The 21,068-nt window shown below is 58.4% G+C and overlaps 1 protein-coding gene across 1 annotated transcript in view; it reads right to left on the bottom strand.

Moving 5' to 3' along the window:
- Nucleotides 1-16,104, bottom strand: part of NCOR2 (nuclear receptor corepressor 2) — a 204,884-nt gene extending 188,780 nt beyond the window's left edge. Inside the window, exons 1-2 of the mRNA XM_032310351.1 lie at nt 16,090-16,104; nt 3,386-3,391 (exon numbers count right to left, since the gene is read on the bottom strand). The gene's annotated coding sequence lies outside the window, so the exon portion shown is untranslated. The remainder of the gene's footprint in view (nt 1-3,385; nt 3,392-16,089) is intronic.
- Between the last annotated feature and the right edge of the window lie 4,964 nt (nt 16,105-21,068).

Genomic DNA, 21,068 nt, shown 5'->3' on the forward strand with positions numbered 1-21,068 from the left:
AGGGCCCCCCCGTGTCCAGCCCCCCTCCTCCCCTTCCCCCAGGTCGGGCCCATGGACACCTGGCCCAGCCAGGCTCCATCTCACTGCAAAGGAACCCATCCAGCCATCGACACAAACCCACCGATGCCCTACCATGTGCTAGCACTATCCCAGCTTCGGGGACCCTGCCTTCGGTAAGACGGACGTAGCACCTACTGCCTAGGAAGGGACCTCTGATGTGGGAAGGCCACCAAAACCCAGGGCATAAATCCACGGAGGGGCTTCACATCTGAGCCAGGACCACTGGCAGCAGGGACAGAGTGTGCCAGGCCGGGGGCAGCAGGCGCCAAAGCAGGGTTGGAGAAAGGGGTGAAGGCAGCAGGCGCCGCCCAGGGCCCTGGGCCTCTGGGTTTATTCTCCAAGGAGGAGGCAGGGCCTGGAGAACCGCACTGCAGTCTCCTCCTTCAGACAGGGTCCCTCTGGCTGCAGCACGGAGGACAGATCCCCGGGACGAGAGTGGATTCAGGAGCCCAGGGGAGGCTACTGCAGACAGCCAAGCCAGGCGGGGGCCTGGTCTGCCGTCTGCGGTCTCGTTACTACTGATAGGAGAGCGGGTCTCGGAGGCAGTTGTTTCGCTCCCCCAGCACAGTACAGTGAGCCAGCATTACCCTGACTGCAGAAAGGGCCTGCGACCAAGTGGTCATCTGACCACTGCCACTGCCACCATATTCCTGTGGTTCGGGCAGAGGAGGTCTTGGAGGCCGTGTCCCCACCTGGAATATGCCGGAAACATACAGGGACAATCACAGCTATCCTTTGACAGCCACTCAGCCAGGGAAGGCCCAGGCCATGAAAGTCACCCTCTCCACGCAATTTTCAAATGACCCAGCCATTTAAAAAAAGAACCTTCCAGAACCAATCCAAACACTTGCTTTTTTTTTTTTTAAGTCACGTTCATGTATTTCCAGTCCCGAAACCCTTCTGAGCTCACTTACTCATCCTGAGTGGGAACCAGCGACTCCTTCCCTCCCTTTGCCCTTATACGACAACCGGGGCACGACACTGATTTTTCTTGTTGTTGTTAATTCTGTGTGAAGTCAAGACCGTATGAAGGAGGAATTTCAGTGCCCAAGAATAAAAGGGGGCTTTCCACATATACGCTGCAAATATTGCTGGCGGGAGGGGTGGTTATCAGGAGGCTGTGTGGCCCTGGGAAAGTTAGCTGACCTCTCTGAGCCTTAACAGCTTGCCCGTCACACAGGGAAGTGATGATCGTTGCTAGCTCACAAGACTGGAACTGTCCCAATGAATGACCGAGGTGTGCGCCCGCCACGACTAGACCAGCATCAGAAGCACGCTGTCTGACCATGCAGCTGAGGAGGCTGGAGGCAGGTGGGGCGAAAGCCCCCGGCACGAGCCCCAGCTGGGCAAAGAATGGAGGATAAAATCCCGAACTCCCTGCCTGGGCCAGGTGGCTCATCGCCTGCCTGGCTTTCATCTCCAGGAGATAAGCCGCCTGCTCTCAAGTTCACGTTCAGGATCAAATGAACCCACTTAATCGCCTTAGGGATCTCCCCTGAGCCAGCTCCTTACAGGCCTGGGGAGGAGGGCAGCTGAGCTCCCTCCCACCAAGACCCCCACCCGCATGGCCAGGCACAGAGGATGCCGTGGGCTCTCCACCAGCACCCCCATCCCCTGCCCAGCTGGCTGCGATGACCCAAGGGCAGATGCTTGCACACTTGGCCTTCAGAGTCTACGCACACATCATCCGCCCACTGTCACAAAGCACCTACTGTGTGCCTTGTGCCTGATGAAAGAACTCGCTAATCCCCACAGCAGCTCGGAAGGCCAGTGCTACCACAAACACCACTCTCCGGACAAGGGCATTGAGGCCCAGAAAGGAAATAGCCAGCCGGAGGTGACAGGGCTCCTCGTAGTGTCACTCAGAACACCCTTGGCCCCCATCTCATACAGGGGGAGACTGAGGCAGGAATGGGACTTAAGTCACAACCATATCCAAAGGCTAAGTCGGGGAGAGTGAGCAGGGTGTCCAGCTATGCCTGGATAAACAAGAAGGGGGCTGCCCGCCTGCCTTGTTCCCAGCAGAATCCTAGCACCTAGGACAGCTCCCAGCACACAGTAGGGTACTTAACGGCAGCATCTGAATGAAGAAAATCTACACACTGGGCATAGACTCCAAGGAAAACTGTCCTGGGGCTTCTCTGCCTTCTACACAGTCTTCTCGGAGGTCCTATCCTATACCACAGGGGTCCTGGAGGGGTGACTGTGGGCAGTGTCCTGCAGTCATGTCTGGTTGTCACAGTGGGTGTGGAAGGGGGCATCTACTGGGTGGGCAGAGACAGAAATGCTGCGCAACACCCTTGAATGCACAGGACAGCCCCCAGGGCAGAATTATCTGGCCCCGACGTCAGTAGCACCCAGGTTGAGATATCCTACTGTACTGCATCCCTTCGTGCATCAATTGAGCACCTACTGTGTGCAGGGCTGCACAAAAACCCTACAAGGAGACGGAGTCATGGGGCTCTGGGGGTGCATTCCATGAGCCAGGTCCCCACGGCTACTATAGGGCAGAGGGGTGTCCCAGACCCAGCTGGTGCAAAGCCCCACCCAAAGCTGCCAAATCCCTGTGTGTTCCCTGAGGATGCTGACCTCCAGGTTCGGCGGTCATGCAGGGAGAGCTGCAAAATCACTGTATTTCACTGCTCCCTTGCCCCATGGTCACTCAGGGCAGCAGAGATCAGAGCTGGTCCTTTTTGTCAAAACCCACATCCGTCCAAGATGCCAACGCTCGCTCTCTGGGGGGTAGGAATGTGGTCGGATTTTTTTTTTTTTTATGTGCAGGCTTTCTATTTCTTAATTTCCCAACTTACAGAGAACACGTTTGTTCTGCTTCTAAAAACCAAAATTTGGTAAGGCAGCTATCACACCGTGGCACGCCCTACCCAAGGGCTTGGCCGTAGGAAGATCCTACCCCTGCCAGAGCACAGAGGGTCGGCCAGTGCAGCCCCCGGGGAAGCACTTGCTGGTGGAGTATCTGGAAAGGCCACAAGCCGAAGATTCCAGTCCCGGGGACAGAGGAGACGGGACGCACGTGAGCGCCCCGAGGCGCTTGGAGAAGGTCCGTCCAAAGACCGCCGTCAACTCAAGCGGCATCTCTGCGGGAGAACACACCGATCATACATCGCAACAAAATACCACCTCTACAGGAGGTAAAATCCAGGGAGATCCAGATCAAGCGAGCTGCACCAACAGGCTAAAAAAATCCTAATTAAAAAAAGAATACATAATAACAGTAATGACAACAACAGCCCACAGTTTTAAACGCCTTGTGCATTACTACTTCTCATCCACAAAACACATCCAGAACGTAGGCAGCGTTTCGAACCCCGCTCTACATATAGGGAAACCGAGACACAGATAATGATATGATATGCCTCAGGCTTCACAGCTGGTGGGAGGCCATGGGACGGGGGGGGGGGGGCGGGGATAGGACCCCACGAGCCATCAAAATCCCTGCGGGTCGTCACTCCACTCCGTGGCCTGCCCAGCACGGACAGGAAATTACTAGCTTGAATTACACAAAAGTTGTCAATATTCGACCACTTTTGACCTACAAAACCGGCAGAGTCCCACGGCTCACCTTAGTAGCGCCCACAGAAAACCACGTCCGCGTGCATTCTTTCAGCCCAGGGAGGAGACAGGGCCCCGGGCCATGCAGGGATCCGCACGGAAGCCCGTGAAGCATTAAAAACATGGATTAGAAGAGCACATGTCTAGCTGAGAAGCAGAAGTCTCCAGCGAGGGGACTCGGGTGACTGGAAAGTCACCTGCAATTTTTTTTTTTAAGATTTTATTTATTTATTTTAACAGAGAGAAAGAGAGATCACAAGTAGGCAGAGAGGCAGGCAGAGACAGAGACAGGGGAAGCAGGCTCCCTGCTAAGCAGAGAGACGACCGAAGCGGGACTCGATCCCAGGCCTCTGAGATCATGACCTGAGCCGAAGGCAGAGGCTTAACCCACTGAGCCACCCAGGTGCCTCTCAATTTTTTGTTTTACTAAAAAGCGGCCACCTCGGCTGGAGCCCTGAGCCCAGCTTCGTGGACCCAGGCTGGCTGGCGCATTCTCATCCTTTCCCTTTCCCCTGGGGCAGTTTCTCTACCTGCCTCTCCCCACCCGCTCCCCCGCCGGACCCCCCATCGTCCATACACCAGCAGCAGGTCCCCAGGGCCTGGTCTCTGGAGCCTCTCCTGGCAGGAGAAGCTCTCCCAACCTAAGGATCTAGTTTCATTTAATTGCAGGGTTCAGGTTTCTGGACGCAGGCCCAGAGGCCTTCAGGGCCAGAGGTGTGGGCCATTTTCTTCCTCTTTTCAATAAAGCCGGGAAGGAAGCAGCGTGGGGCATCACCTGTCTGCTCCGAGAATCTGGAACACCTGCCCCCTGGGACACCCCACCCAGAAGAATCATCCGGGGCTCGTCACGGGTTGGGAGACCGGCTGGGGACGTACCATTTTTCTGGCCACCACGGGGATCAGATGCCCCCACTGGATTTGAAGGAATCAAGAAAAAAGAAAAACACACACACACACACACACAAACCAACAACCCCACCGCACACCACCCCTTCCCCTCTCCAAAGCTTCCAAAGGGTCATCTCACTGCTTCCAGACATTTTTCTTATTTCATTGTTTTCCCTAGCATGGCCCGTAACAGTTTGCAACTCACTCTCTTGGCCCCAAATCCCTCACCCACAGCCCCAGGTCAAGGCCGAGACTCTGAGCCGTCACCTGACTCCAAGGTCACTGGCAGCTGGGACGCACCAGCGTCTAAATGACCATGTTGTGAGGCACCTGGATGGTGCTGTCAGTTGAGATCTGACTCTTGATTTCCGCTCAGGCCATGATCCCAGGGTTGTGGGATCGAGCCCCGTGTCAGGCTCTGCACTCAGCACAGAGCCTGCTTGAGATTCTCTCCCTCTCCCTCTGCCCCTTCCCTGCTCACATGCTCCCACTCTCTCTTTCTCAAATAAATAAATGAAATCTTCTTTTTTTTAATAAAAAAATAAATGACCACGTTGCTCCCGGCTGCTGGTTCTCAGGGTAAATGCAGGCCCTGTCTGAGTTTCCTCCTGCTGCTGTAATAAACGACCACAGACTCGGCAGGTTAAACCAGCGTAAAATATATTCTCGCGTTCTGGAGGTCAGAAGTCCAAAAACCGGGCTACAAGTCAAGGTGTCAGCAGGGCTGTGCTCCTTCCGAGGCTCCGTGGGACAATTTGTTCCTGGCTTCTCCCCGCGTCCAGAGGCTGCCTGCCGTTCTCGGCCCCACACCCCTTCTTCATCTTCAAAGACAGCATTAGAGAGTGTCTCAGTCTGGCTCTGACCTCCTGCTTCCTCCTTTTAAGGACTCTCGTGAGGCCTTTGAGGCCCCCAGGATTATCCCGGCGAACTTCCCCATCTCAAGGTCGGCTGGCGGGAAGCCTCAATCCCAGCCAGCCACGGCGGGGATTAATACCCCTTTGCTGTGTGACAATACATTCACCGTTGCTGGGGACCAGGACAGGGGCCACTGTGGGAGACACCACTAAGCTCCTGACCACAGGCTCCAAAGGTCTAGGCTTCGAGGAAACTGCTCCTACGGCCGACCCCCGACAAAGCCTGAACTCCGAAAGCAACCGCGGGGTCCACGTGACTCAGTCTCTGCACTCGTGCAGGGCCCGAGCGGGCAAGCCCAGTTCTGTCACCTGCGCAGTGGAAACGTCCCCCAGCAATGCCGAGTCTCTCTTTTGATGAAAATGTCAATCAGGCAGAGCCGTGTGGCTTATCACTAGAGACCTCCCCCTCTAGGACGACCACCAGTAACTCCTTAATCGATACTCTTCGGCAAGGTTTCTTTCTTTTTTTGGACCAGTCACAGATGGCCCTCCGGGACATCTCGCAGTTCAGCAAGATTGAGACCAGGAAAGCCACTCTGCGGAGACCTCCCCTGATCCACTCGGGCACCCTAAGCCAAGAAGCATATGGGCACCAACAAGCCTATGACCTCTGTGAAGGCGGAAGGCTTTGCAAGGCACAGCTGACCTGCTCGGAGAAATGTCCGAATGATCAAGCCTTATTAGCCTTCACCGGGCAGCTGGAATCTGCCAGGAAAAGGGGCAGCGTGGTCCGCAGGGACCGGGAAGGCAGAGGCCACCAGTGTGCCCAGGATCAGAGCCATTTGAGAATTTCCAGGAGCCGGGGCGCCCGAGGACCAGACAGTCCGGAGAGGGACAAGACCAGTGCTACCCCCTAACAGTACAATGACATGAACAATGTGACCCATGAAAACACAGAAGACAACAGGGCTCAGAGTGAAATGACTCTCTCTTGCTTGAAAGCCTTGTGTGTCTCTTGCCTGCCGGGACATCTGAAGACCATGCCGAGGCCCTGAGAGGCTGTGCCAGCATCACCCAGGACCCAGCAGTCGAGGTGGGTCTCTAATACCCAGGGCCCAAGCCACGGTCCATCTCCCAGTCCAGGACCCTCCAGGCAGCTCCACCTCATCAGGCTCCCCAACAGCCATCTAGATAGGTCCCACGTCCCCTCTCCGGATTCCCCCATAAGCCCCTCCTGCTAACGTCCCCCACCTCCAGGGTAAAAACCACCCGCCCCCCCTTCTCAACAACAAACCACCAACCCTGCCCTCCACACCTCCCCAGTCACCACCCAGACACCCTGGGGGCACTCTTCACAGCACAGGATGCACAGAGGGCTCAGGGGCACAGAGAGGGCAAGGAAGCACAAAGGTCACACAGCAAACCTGCAACACAACGCCCAGGGTGCACACATGCTTCCGCTCTGGCGCTCCCACCAGGAGAAGGACGGTGCCAGGAGGCGCTGCGGCAAGGGGGCAGCGGCCGGAGCCCAGGTACCATGAGACGCAGCTTCCTGCCCGCCGCGGCGCAGAAGCTGCTATTTATAGCCCAGACAGCGGGGTCAGCTTCCTGCACGGCACAGCCAGCCGCAGCCCAGGAGACAGCAAGGGTGACCCCCAAGGGGAACAGGCTGGGCTGGGGCAGAGAGTGGGCAGAGGCACGCAGGGCTGGACACACAGTGCCCCCAGGCCACCCTCCGCCCCATACCCACAATCCAAGGGCAAGAGAGAGCCAAGGAAAGGCCAGACCGTGCCTGTGACAACATCCCCCTGCAGAAGGCACTTACGAGCTGCGTGCCCGGAGCGTGCATGGCGGACACCTGCATGCCTCGGTTTCCCTATCAGGAAGCAGGGAAAGGACCAGTTCTGGCCACTGTGGGACGTAACTGAGCGACCATAAAGCAGGTGCTCGGGGAGCTCGCCCGGCGTCCCACCCAGCTCAGGACCCTTTCCAAAGGACCCCGTCCTCACCTAACCCTGCCCAGAGACCAGACACAGAGGGTAAGACGGGAGCTGGCGTGTACACCATCTAGAGCAGGTCGTCGGAGGTCACCCCAAACACCCTAATCTGCGCCGCTCCCCCATAAGGCAGGGCATGCAGCTATCCCCATTTTACAGATGCAGAAACTGAGGCACCAAGTGACAGAACCTGTCCAACAAAGGAAGGTGTCCTCAGGCCCCGGGTTTCTTGGAGTTAACGAGTCTCTCTCCTCGCCCAGCAGACAGAAGACCTGAATCCCTCCAGAGGCTGCCTCAGCCTAGTCTGGGCTCCCCAGAGAGCTGCCCTGTGGAGGTCAGGGAGCGCAGGCCAGAAAGGAGTCAGCTCAGGCCAGCGCCCAGAGGTCACCTGTCTGTGCAACACAGGCTTTAAGTCCCCGAGGCACCTGGGGTCATCTGGCTGTGATGTCCCAACCTTCCTCCAAAACCACAGCAAAGGAACATCCTGCTGAATGAATAAAATAATAAAATAAATGAAATCTTTTTTTTTTTTTTTTTTAAATAAAAAAATAAATGACCACGTTGCTCCCGGCTGCTGGTTCTCGGGGTAGATGCAGGCCGTGTCTGAGTTTCCTCCTGCTGCTGTAATAAACGACCACAGACTCGGCAGGTTAAACCAACTACCAACAGCACTACCAACGGTTAAGCCACTACCAACAGCACCAACTACCAACGGTTAAGCCACTACCAACAGCACACGCCAACCCGCATCGAGGCCTGCCCTGTGCCCCCTCGCGCAGGGCCTCGCTCAACCCCTCAGCACCTTTCCCAGACAAGTAATCTGACTGTGCCCATTTTATGGATGGGGAAACCGAGGCTTGTTGCCTTGTTATCCGAAAGCCCGGGCACTCAGCTCTGCGGGTGTCAGCAGGCTGGTTCCTTCCAGAGACTCCGTGGGGGGGAGGGGAACGTCTTCTCCGTGGATCTCCGTGGATTTGGGGCCCACCCTCCTCTAGCAGGGCCCCATCTCAGGTACAAGTGCAACAACTCTATCTCCACGTAAGGTCCCACTCTGAACTTCAGGGGGAACACGAATTTGAGGGGCACTATTTGACCCGGTACAATGGCCTGGATGGGGTGCAGGAAGCAGAGGTGGGGGAAAGTGAAAATGCCTAAAACTATTCAGGAGGGCAGAGGGGAGCGGGGGGGGGGGTGAAAGTGGGGCACCCACTCCCTGCTTACGTTCCCCACCTCCCCAGCCGGTTCAACTGGTCATGGCAGCTAACCACGAGTCACCACCACACCCAGAGCCCACCAGAAGCCCATCCCGTGCACCTGGCCCGAGCCCCTAGGACCCCAGAGGGGGGGCCCTGATGCCTGCTGGGCCCCGCTCCTGGCTCGCTCCTGGCTCGGTGGCCTGCCAGTCAAGCTGGGCCAAGCCCTGGGGCGGCGCGTCCCCAGCCTCCCCACCCCGGCCCAGCAGCCTTGCCTCGTTAGCCTAACGAGCAGGGCCCTGGTGCCAGGCGGTTGCCATGGCCACGGAGACACCACCGCGGCCCCGGGCGATGCTCCCGGAGGGTCTGCGGCGGGCACTGGAGTTCAGCGTGAGGACAAGCAGGGGCCTCCGGGGCAACCCCTCCCCGTGGGGTCGGGCTGCGCCACCCCCGGGTCCTCCGGGCCAGCCTCCAGGCCTCCTGACTGACAGCATCTCCCAGAGAGGCTCCCTAGGCCACAAAGAAAATTCCAGCCCTCCCCCGCACCCCACCGCCCTGCGTGGCCAGAGCCCCTCCACCAGCCACCAGCCTAGCGCAGAGGGACTGCAGGGGGCCTGCCTGGGGGAGGTCAGAGGTCGGCAGGCGCTGGGGGCAGACAGGCCTCCAAGGCAGTGAGAAGTGGTGGGAAGCCCTCAGGGCTCTGAGCAAGGTCAAGGCTCAGCACCCCTGGGGCCCCGCCACACTGTATGTCGGTGGGGAGATGGGGGAGGGGGCTGCTGCAAGCAGGGGGGGCAACCACACCAGAGGGCGGTGTGGGCGACCCAGGGTCTCTGGCCCGTGCGCCACACGCCACACGCCAGAAGGAAGCCCAGGACAAGCATCTGATGTGAGGAAGGACCTGGGTCCAAATGGGGACAGCATGGGCGTGAGGGCCGAGGGACATCCATGAGCCACCGGCACCCAGTTGCCTGGGCTCCCTGGGTGCTTGAGCCATGGAGAGGAGGGGGAGGACAGTCCCAGCTGCAGGAGCACCTCGGCCTCGGATGGCCCCCAGCCCCCTCGGATGGCCCCCAGCCCCCTCGGCTTGACCACGACCTGTGAGGATGTGTGTCATTCATCACCCCATTTCACTGGTGGGTAAACTAAGGAGCCACACAGAGGCTCCGCTACTCTCCCAGGTCACGTCACACAGCCAGCAGGAGGCAGACCCGGGAATCAGAGCTGGGGGCCAACCCTGGGAGACAAGCGGTAGACAGCCTCAGCCACCAGGCTGGAGGACGGGTTGACCCCCAAGAGCCTCCCAGACTTCTAGCCCCCCAGCCCAGTGCACACGCTCGCACTGGCATGTGCACGCGTACACACACACACATACACACACACACATACACACACAGGCAAGCTGGCCAGTCTCATCTAATCCCACTTCCTACAACCCACCCTATAGAGCACTCTTTCCCCCACTTCCTTCCCCAGCTCCAAGAAATTCCCCAGGGTCGGCCGGAGGGAGCAGAAGCATCTGAAATCATCAGCAGAGCAAGGAGGCCAGAAGAGATGGCCCAGGGTTCCTCACTGTGGACATGCCCACAGGACTGCCATCCCAAAATTCCGAGAGCCCTGGGCCCCAGGGCCCCAGACAGGGAAGAGACAGAAGTGACACTTGACGCCGGGGGTGGTGAGCATTGACACCTGCTCCACTCCAGGGCTTTCCCCCGGGGCCCTCCAGTGGGGACATCTTCCACCTTGCAAGTCACTCACTGTCATCTTCCCAAATCCAGCCCAACACGCACATGTAAAGATCCTGCTTATCACCCAGGGTCTGACCTTGGTTCAAACCCTCCACATGGCCAGGCCTTGGTTTCCTCCTGGGATTATCTGTCAGGAGACTCCGGGTGTAACCTCCCCGGGTGAGGTGACCCAGCACTCTACAGGCACCCACAGGACACAAGCATGGAAACACCTTACAAAGCGTTTTCCTTTTCTTTACTCCTGTCTGCTCCTGGGTGCCCCTCCAGAGATGAGGCAACTTTCAGGAATGCATCTGGTAAGATACTATCAGAGAGCGAAGTCAGGGCAAAGAGAAAAACCGGGGACAAAGTACTGTAAAATCAGAATGAAGCGGGTAAAACAGAAACACAGACCAGAAAGACCAGACCAGACTGCTGAACACAGGCTGCACATCTGGCTCCGAGTCTCCTGACGGCCCAAGCGAAGAGGGAACAAGACAGGTAGGAAGTGGCTCGTCCAAAATTGTGAACACCCCATAGCACTGCCCAGAAGCAGTTTCAGCGACCACGTAGCGCCACGCGGCAGAGAAATCGGTCCAGACTGTCTGCTGCCTCAACGTCCCCCCCTTTGCCCACTGAATCCTACAACAGTCAGCTGTAACCAGAGCGTCAGCAACACTCGGCAAGAACAGTTAGCCAGGCCAACAGGAGGGACTTTAAGGGCCTGCTCGGTTTGACCCTTCAACTCACAATCCTCTCTGGGCCCCCGGTTTCTTCAACAGCAAGAACCCCGGGAGGTCATGCTGAAGTCAGAAAAAATGAGATGGGCTGGCAATAAAGGCATCAGGCCTCGCGAGGCCTTCGGGCCTCTGTCACAACCCCACAATTTTTCATCTATACCTTGAAAACAGACTCAGGCAACACCTTCACGCGTGGGCATAGCTGTGTTCCAATAAAGCTTTATTACGGACACTGAAATCTAAATTTCATACAATTTCACAGATCACAAAATATTATTTGGTTTTTTTCTTTTTTCAGCCGTTAAAAAATACAAAAACCACTCTTAGCTTGCACACCCCAGAAAAACAGGAGGTGGGGGCCGCAGGAGTGGCTCAGTCTGTTGAGCTTCTGACTCTTGATTTTGGCTCAGGTCACGATCTCAGGGCCATGAGATCGAGCCCCGCATCAGGCTCTGCACTGGTCCTGGAGCCTGCTTAAGAGTGTCCCTCACTCTCTGCCCCTCCTCCCACATCCCAAAAAACAAACGGGAGGTGGGCTGGTGTTGGCCTGTGGGCAGAAGTTTGCTGACAGCTGCTCTATGTGTTCCAGAATGAGCTCCAAGATACGTTTTATTTTAGGGGACGAAAGCGAGACGTGAACAAGGTGTGATATTATTTGTGTCCATCGAAGGCAGGCAGAGGCCCAGAGTGTCTCGGAGGGGAAACTTTACCTGTGCACATCTGCCTCGGGGGACAGAGAGTGGGAGGGCAGAAACCGGACGACTTCCCTGGACGCCTTTGTGAGCTGCTTGAACTTCCTAACAGACCCGTGCGGTTTCTCTCACAAAAGTTCGTTTTTATAAAGCCCCAAACAAGCGGCAGAGAGTTTTGAGTGAATTACTTTTTAGTTTCTTCTATTTTTCCAATGACAATAGACAGCATCATTATGTCCCCCCACAACAACAAAAAAGTTAATCTAGTTATTACATAATGCATTAATTATGTAGCAGAAAAAACTATGGAACACTTATGGGCAGCAGGCCTTCCTACCTATGTGCACTCATGAAAACAAACAAGGTGGCTTTGCAGACGATCCCCTCTGTGAGCCCAGCCAGGCTGGAGGTCCAGGCCCCGGAGCTCAGCCCTCAGGAGCGAGGGTTGCCCTCTCCTTGCAGGGACACAAGTGGGGAAGTCTGGGCACAGAGCTCCCAGCCTCGGGGACACTCGGGCCTACTGCCTATAGGGCCAAGAAGAGAAGGCTCCGCCAGTGGTCTGAAAACACGTTTGGGTCCGAGTCCACAGAGAAGGCAAGGCACTAAAACCATGCCACCCAAAGGGGACAGTGGCCACAGGCCACAGGGGACTATTTAAACATATTAAAATAAAATAAAAAATGGAATTCTTTTTTTTTTAAGATTTTATTTATTTATTTGACAGACAGAGATCACCAGTAGCCAGAGAGGCAGGCAGAGAGAGAGGAGAGAGGAGGAATCAGGCTCCCCACTGAGCAGAGAGCCCGATGCGGGGCTCAATCCTAAGATCCCGAGATCATGACCTGAGCCGAAGGCAGAGGCTCAACCCACTGAGCCACCCAGGTGCCCTAAAAAATGGAATTCTGTTCCTTGGTTGCAGTCACTTCAAGTGCCCAGGGCCACGTGCAGCCATGGTGCTGGACAGGATAGATCTAGAATGTTCCCCCCGCAGCCCCCCACGTCACAGAAAGGTCGACTGCACGGAGCGGCCCCAGAGGCTGGTTGGGACGAGAAGGGGACAATAAGATCAGGAGCATGGGCAGGAGAAGGGCAGAGGACAGAAGAGCCTGGTCGGCACTAGGGTCAACCCGGGGCTGTCGGGCGGGTGGGGTGGGGGGAGGCTCCCAGATAGGACAGTGCCACGCTGGCACTGGGCAGAGACAAGACACACAGAAAAGGAAAAAAATCCATGCTAAGAGCCAAGCCCAGCTCCCATGCACAGACTCTGACTCCCTCCCTCCAGACCCAAGCTGTCTGATCAGGCAGCCATTAGCCACAGCCACATGTGGCTGTTTAAATTTAAGTTAATTAAAATGAAATAAAATAACCAGTTCAGTCGCGCTAGCCACATTTCAGGAGCTCAACAGCCCCCCCCCCCCCCGTGCTAGGTGGCCACAGGCAGCGTGGGCGCACACCACTTGTCCCCCACGGCCGGAAGCTGACCGCACACTGCTGGTCCACACTGTCCTCGGAGGTGGGCACGACTGCCTCCTTAAGGATAAGGAAACCAAGGCTCGAAGGTCAGAGACTTTGCCTGAGTCATTAGCTGATGGAGGCAGGATTTGAACCCAGGTCTGACTTCAAAGAAGCCCTTTCTGGAACCTGCACCCAGGCGAAGGGGAAGCCTGGCCCTCTGCTTGGAGATCCCCTCTGTCACCCAGTGTCCCCAGATCCCCAGTGTCACCCCTTCCCCGACTCTCCATGCTGCCCAAACCCTCCAAGTCCGCCAGACCCTTGTCATCAAAACCTCAGCCTCCAGGGACAGAGGGAGGGGGCGGAACATATCTGTCAATCACACCAACCAGCCAATAGGAAAGGAGCCTTCTCTCTGGAAGGCAAAAAGGCCAGGCCACCAGGGCTCTGGTGTAGGGACCCCAAGACCCTGCTCTGTTACAGCACCCGCCTTCTAAGCAGCCCTGTAGACAGAGGAAACATGGAACCAACCCATCGGCGACAGCCCAGTACCCCCCAGTTCCCCTGTAGAATGCTTCTATAGCGAAGCATTGACGATCCAAAGGGGTAAGCCAAAATAATAAACAGCAACTCTGGCAACACACATCGGGATTGGGTCCTGACAGCAATAAAGACACCATCCCCATCTTACAGATGAGTAGACTGAGGCTCTGAGATGTTAAGCCGCTTGCCCAGAGTCAATAACAACTGAAAGCTGCAGACACAAACTCCAAACCCAGTGCTCACACTTCCTGCCCTGTAATCCTCTCCACGACCCCACCAGCCGTGAGCCATGCGCCCATCTTACAGACCGGGGCGCCCAAACTCGGAGAAGCAGGGGCCAGCCGCTGGGCACACCACGTGTCCATGGCTAAGTCAGGACTCGAATGCATCAGAACCTGATCCAATGAGGATCAGGGACTAAACACTCCTGGTCTGTCCTCTACTGTGTGTTGAGGATGATTCTTTACGGTTCTAGGAAATCAAAGAGCCTCTCTCCAGGGCGCCTCGCCTGAGCCCGGCGAGATGAGTAACCATGATGATTTTGATCACTGTCAGCAAAAGCCACACTACTGCGGGATCTTGGGCTGGCCCGGCCCCAGGACCCTCATCTGTAAAATGGAAAAAAAGCTGCCTTCCTCCTTGGGACCTCTCAAGGTCTCCTGCTACAGAAACGTCCCAGAGCCGTCCAGCCCAGCCCGGCCCCCTGTGCAGGAAACTCCAGGCCACACTCCTTAGATACCACTTTCTGGAGCCTCGTTATCTGCCCTGCTAAATAATTCAAAACCATGTTTTCATTTCAAAATAAACACAGCCGCCAGAGCCAATGCCAAATTTGCATGAATGTTTAAGATAAAAATGAGACTTCAAAGAAACCCTGGGCCTGCCGCAGGCACTTTCCCCCTCCCCAAATCCCGGGGAGAACAGGTTCTCAGTCTCCTGCCCCCTGGGGCAAAGATCTGTAGGTGCTGCTCCAATAAGAAACATAATTTCTTTCTTCCTAACCTGTGCAGCCGCAGCTGCAGAGGCACCAGCAAGACCAGGAACCATCAATTCCAGGTCTTCGTCCTCCTTCCAACATCCAAAGTGTGTGACCTTGGGCAAGTCACTAAACTTCTCTGTGCCTCCATTTCACCATCTATAAAATGGGATCATGAGAGCAAGGACCTCACAGCGTGGTACCAAGAGTGAATGAATGTGGATTCCTGGTGAGGGCACAGCCTGACACACAGTGAATGTTTGACATGGGGGGGGGGTGTCTCTGTACAGTATTTGCCTTTACAGTATCACTGCTTGACAGGGGATAAAATCTCTTGCCAACCCCCAAGGATCCTCAAAGGATGCCAGTTGACCCTTCCCAAGCATCATGTCCCTGGGGACCCCCCCAACATACCCACCCATGGGACAAGGCCTTCTAAGATGACAGCCTGGCCCGCCCCTGGGCCCCTGGCCCTCCCCAGACCCCCTCCTGGCACCCTCCCCCGGGGGCCCTGGAGCAGGAATTACCAGCTCCCACAAGCTGTTCCCTCAGAGGTATCACCTGGGGAGGCGGCTGTTGGCGTCTGAGACATGAAAAGGAAACAGAGAAGGGAAAAACACACACAAATAAAAGCTCTCAACCATCTCTTGTCAGAGGCAGAGTGCCGTGGGGGTGCTTGGCGGGGAGAGCTGTGGGAGGGAAGGGCTGAGCTCTCCGGCCTGGGCCGCTTCTGCTTCTCCTGGACAGGAGCTCCTCTGGCTGGGTTCTCTGTAGGTGGACCCCCCTCCCAATCTCACAACCTCACCCAACAGGCCTCAGGTGGGGGTTGGGAACAGAGAACACCCCACAGTGAGGCAGAGGAGTGTGGGGGGGGGGGTGTCCCGGCCAGGCAGCCTGCTCACGCAGCCTGAATGGCAAGGCAGGCAAGGCGCTGGGGGCCCGGACTCCTGGGGCGGTATTCCAATGTGGGGTCAGGGGTGAGTGCCCCAACCCGCAGAGCCCCCGCCCCCTTGCCCGGAGAACAATCCTTGCCCTCCTAGGGTCGCAGCTAGATGCAAATTTGCAGAGCTCCCAGAAATCTTTAGGAGGTGGTATAAGTATTATTAATTGGGGGAAAAGAACGGATTATGCCAAATAAATCCTTCCCACGTAGCCGAACCCTCGCCCAGGGAGGGGGGAGATGCGGGCAGCCCCAAGAGGGGTCTCCATCCCTCACCGGGACCTGACAGCCACATTACCATTTACATGGATTTATCAATAGTATTGATCCCAGAGCAAGCATAAATAGCTCAGTGGGAAGAGGCCAGGGCTGGGGCCCGCTCAGCTCCCGCCCCCACGTCTGGGCACCGCAGACTCCCTGGGCACCCGGCGGCGGCGGCGGTAAATTTCCAAGCAGGGACAAGGCGGCGGCGGGGAAGCCAGACAGCGCCCGGGATACCTTCACCGCTCCGCACCTGCTCCAGGACCTGCGCGCACCCCTCCACCAGGCTCGGTCTTTGCATCTGCTCAGTGGGCTGAAGGCACCACCTGCCCGGCTCCAGCTCCATCCGCAACCGGGAAAAGCGGAGTGGGGGGCGTGGTGGGGGGTGGGGAGAAGAAAGCATCCTTCCTCCACTAGATCCCCCACTCCCCAGCAAAAGGCAAGTCGGCCCCATCTCTCAAGATCTCCAGTTTGTTGGATTAAAGTCCAAGTTTTAGAACCTAGTAATAGTAATAATAACAACGAAGTGGTCATAGTAACATTCACACAAATACGTTCTAGGGATTACCACTCTCGGTTCTCACAACAACCCTAGGAACTCGGGAATATGGTTACCCCACTTTGCAGCTGAGAAGCCTAAGGCACAGAGAGGTTAAGTAATTTGTCCAGGGTCACGCTGCCAAGAAAGTGACAAAAGAAAGATTCGAACCCAGGGAGTTGAGTTGCAGAGGAGGCAGTGAAAGGCTGGCTATCCAGGCTCACATCTCTTCCTTTCTCTGATTGCTTCCCCCACCACATCCAAAACAAAAAAAAAAAAAAAAAAAAAAAAGGCCACCCACGACGAGGTACACAACAATGCCCTGGGACGCCCTCCCAGCTCACGCCTGGCCCTGAGAGCCCCTTGTATCAAAGCAGCCGCGAGGAGCCAGATCTCGCTTTTAAAAAAAGGGCAAAGTCAAGGCCACCGATAACACATCCCAACGTGTGGAGAACTCCCCCAACCAGCCCACAGGGATCCTCTCCCCTTCCCACCTCCCCCCCCCCCCGCCCTCACACATCCTTCCTCCAAATCTGCAAAAGGGGGAAAAAAAAATAATCATAATAAAACCAGTTCTCACCAACAGGGGGGGAGGAGGAGGGGGAGGAAGGGAGGAGGCTGAGCCGACAGAACAGATCCGCCTCCGCTCCCTGCACCAGACCCTCGCAGAGCCGAGCCGGAGCGCGCGACAGGCGGCGGGAGGACACTAGCTTCCAAAAAAATAAACCTACAATGTAAAAATAACGCCGGGCGCCCCACGCTAATTGGGCCCGGGCGACGGCAGCTCACAGGTACAGCATGTCTCTCCCTCCTCCCGCCCGCCCTGCCCTCTCTCCCTCCCTCAGGCTTTTTTCTGCAAGCGCCTGGGGTGAGGAAGGCGCGCCCCACGAGTGCCCCCCACTGCAGGTCTCCGGGGAGGCTCCCCCAGCACTAGGGCCTGGGGCCTCCGGGTCCAGCCCAAGTGGGATCAGCTCTGAATTCCAACTTCCCAAACTAGTGGCATCCCAAGTATCCGCACAGCCCGGGGGAGGGACCAGGAGGCGGCCCAATGAGGCGTCACCAGCCGCGGGAGGCAGGCCCAGACAGCAGGAACACCAGCCCGCGGGGGAGGGGGGAACGAGGGGCGCCTCTCCCGGAGGGACCCCCCCCCCCAGTGCCCTCTGCTCCCTCGCTCAGGAGCTGCCCCCGCCAGCCCCCGCCCCCAGCTGGCCGGAACCCGCCATGCGCCCTTCCAGAGCGGCCAGGCCGGGGAGCACGGGGTGCCATCACCAGGGGCTCCCCAAGCCCGCGCTGCCTGCTGGAAAATAAGACGCAGTGTCACCCCCAAGCTGGGTCTACTTGGGGAGGAGGGAGGCGCACGGCGGCCATGCCCACAGGGCCGGGGCACACGGTGGGGGGGCTGCCCGGCGCAATTCCAGGGCGTCCCCCCGCCGGTCCACCCCCACGCCACTTCCCTCCTTCCCGCCCCCTCGCAGGGCAGCTGGAGTTCCCCTAAGTTCCCCAGCGCCCCCACGCATGCGGGCCGCAGTGTCTATGGGGCGCCTCGCTCCCTAGCAGGCCACCCCCCGAGAGCGCAAACTCAGGAGTGCAGGGGCCCCGCCAACTCCGCCGCGTGCGCCGCCCGATCTTCCCCTGATCCCCCGGAAGCGCGCCCCGCGCCTCCCCCCGGCCCTCTGCGGGGACCCCCGGCCCCAACTCACCTCGCTGAGGCGGCGGCGGCGGCGCCCGGGCTCGGGGCGCGCTCGGGCCGCTGGGGCGCTCAGGCAAGTGGCGGTGCCGAACGGGCTGGGGGCGCGCAGCAGGCCCGGCCTCCAGCCGGGGCGCGATCCTCCCGCCGCCGCCTCCTAGGGCGCCTGCCCAGGGTCCCCGGCCCGCAACTTGGAGCGCATCGCGCGTCGCAGGGCGCGGGCGCACGGATCGGGCGGGGCGCGCGCGGACGCGGGGCTCCGGTGCGGCCCGGCCTGCCCGCGGCTCCGCTCCCGGGCGGCGGCGGCGGCGGCGGTGCGGCGGCGGTGCGGCGGCGGCGGTGGCGGCGGCGGCGGCGGCGGCGGTGCGGCGGCGGCGGCGGCGGCGGCGGCGGCGGCGGCGGCGGCGGCGGCGGCGGCGGCGGCGGCGGCGGCGGCGGCGGTGGCGGGAGGGGGAGGAGGGGGCGGGGCGGGAGCCCGGGAGGCGGTGGCTCGGCCTCCTAGCTCCCGACTCCCCGCCCGCACCGACGCGCCCCGGCCCGGCCCCCTCGGGCTCCTTAAAGGGCCCGCGTCGCGTCCCGGGCCCTGCGCGCACCCGCGCGCGCGCGTTCACGTTGCCCCCCCCCGCGCGCGCACACGCACACACCCACCCTCACACTTGGGCGCGACGCCGTTTTTTAGCAGCTCCCCGAAGGAGGAAGGAGGGGGAAAGCGCCTCCCCGTCCCGCCCTCTCCTCCTTCTGTGGGGCTCCGAGCCCTCCTCCTCCTCTTCAGCCCCCAGATACTTAACTGGAATCGCGTTTCAGCTATTAAATGATAACTCCAGAGCGGTGGGTGGGTGGGGAGGGGGCGTACGGGGAGGGCCACCCCCCGATGCGCAGGGACGCGCGTGGGGGAGCCCACTCAGTACTGCAGCACACAGTAGAGAGCCCACCTCTCCGCGACGGGCTTACACGCCCTGGGCCTCGCGGGACAGCAGATGTGGCCCAGTGATCGCACGAGGAAACTCACAGCGCACCGCAGACGTGCGTGTAGCCTGGGGCATCGACTCAAGTGTAAGATCACCCACAGGTAAACACGGGACACGTACACACAAGTTGCACACGCAGTCAGGCACACACACCAGAATGTCTCTTTCCCGAGGGCAGGGATTTCTGGCTGTTTCTACATGGCCTTTTCACACAGTAGGGACTCCATAATGTGTGGTTGAGGGAACACCCATTTGGAGACCCCAGGGGACACAAACGCATGGACTTGATGCCGCAAGCCTGTGATACCATCCACAGGGACACACACACCCTCACAAGCCCAGACGGCACAAGCATGTGGGGTCGCAGACATGCACGTGAACAGTCCCGGGCCGGCTCCCAGGAACTCACAGTCTCCAACAAGAACCCTTCTGGCCCCCTGCCGATTGTGCGTCCCTGGTGACCCCTTCCCAGGTGGCCCTCCCAAGCTAGGGGAGATTTTTTTTTTAAAACAGCAGAGGGCACTGGGAGCCCCAGGCCTGGAGCCTCCCTCCTCCTCTCCGTTCCCCTAAGATGTTGGAGAGTTTGAATTTTTGTTTTCAGTTCAGCTTTCCTTTTTTGGAGCGAAGTCTCAGCAGATTCAGTTCTGCCATCTGCCAACATCTGAGAACCCCTAGGGGGAGTGGGGAATGGCTGTGGTGGGGAGGCGGCCATGCGGTTTCCAGGGGCCCCACGCGTGCCTCCTGCCAGCAGGCGGGGTGTTGCCCGCCTCCCCTGTAGCAATTTGTCCTTCTCTGCCCCCTCAGGCTGCTCGTTTTCTTTTTATTGAGGGGAAAGAGGGAGCACCTGGGGCTGACAAAAACCTGGAAAAAGGGGAAGTGCGTGTGCAGGGAAGCAGAGAGGTTTGGAACGAGAAGGGGGACATGGGTCAGCGGTCCCTTCCCTTCCCATCCTGGCCCCACCAGCTCCGCAGCTGCCAACCAGACCGTGGGAATCCGCAGGCAAAACGCCAGCCCGGCAGAAGGAAGGCCTAGCCCTCCGAAGGGCCTGGGGAAGGGAGGGCAGGGAAGGCGGAAGGGGGCCTGGGAAGCCCTCCTCAGCCCTCCTCCCCGCCCCCCTGTGTCACCTGAGACCACTCCTGACATCTGCATTTCAAAGAGATCTGCCCAGGGATTTGGCACTGGACGAGGAGGGTGTGGGGTACCGTCTTCGGAGGTTCCCTTGCCCAGCTTCTGCCTCCCAGTGGTGGTCCGGGCGCTTTGGCTGAGGCTGTGAACATCGGAGTGGGGCAGACAGGCAGGGGGATTGTCCCATGGGTCACTTGGAAACCCCTCAAAGGAAGCCAAGGACGGACTCAAACGTCAGTGTCCTCCGGACCAGCCATGTTACAGACGGAAAAATATAAGTACATGTCCTCAGGATCTCACAGGTTCCCCCCAGAAACCCTCAGAGGGTGGGTTCCTAGGATGGACCCCACATTACAGATAGGGAAACTGAGACCCAGAGAGATTAAGAACCTTCTGCTAGTGATTCCACATGGGCGCCAGAAACCATGGGGTTTCGAAGGGATGAACTGCGAGTCTCAGCAGAGCCCCTGCCCTCCCCAACTCCTCCCCTCCACCCCCCTGCCTACCCGCGGAGCCCCCCACCTCCCCACGCCCCTCCCCTCCTGCCACAGATCAGTACCCAGCACCCCCGCACCCCCGTTGCTAGTCCTCAGCCCTGCACCATTTGCTACTGGGCTCTGAGCAGCAAGCAGCCTCAGGGGTTCTCATGTAACTAATGGGAACGACAGCTTTGAAAAATTGCCAAAGAACACTCCGCCCCAAAGAGCCTCCCTGGAGGGCCCTTAGACACTGGGCTGGGATGGGGGTTAATAATAATGCTAGCTAAGAGCCTCCCAAACATCTCACCGTGAGGGAAAGACTGTCAATATGCCCATTTCATAGGTGAAGAGATTAAGATCAAGGGAACTCGCCCAAGGACA

The sequence above is a fragment of the Mustela erminea genome, chromosome 13 (assembly GCF_009829155.1).
Source record: "Mustela erminea isolate mMusErm1 chromosome 13, mMusErm1.Pri, whole genome shotgun sequence".
NCBI lineage: Eukaryota > Metazoa > Chordata > Mammalia > Carnivora > Mustelidae > Mustela > Mustela erminea.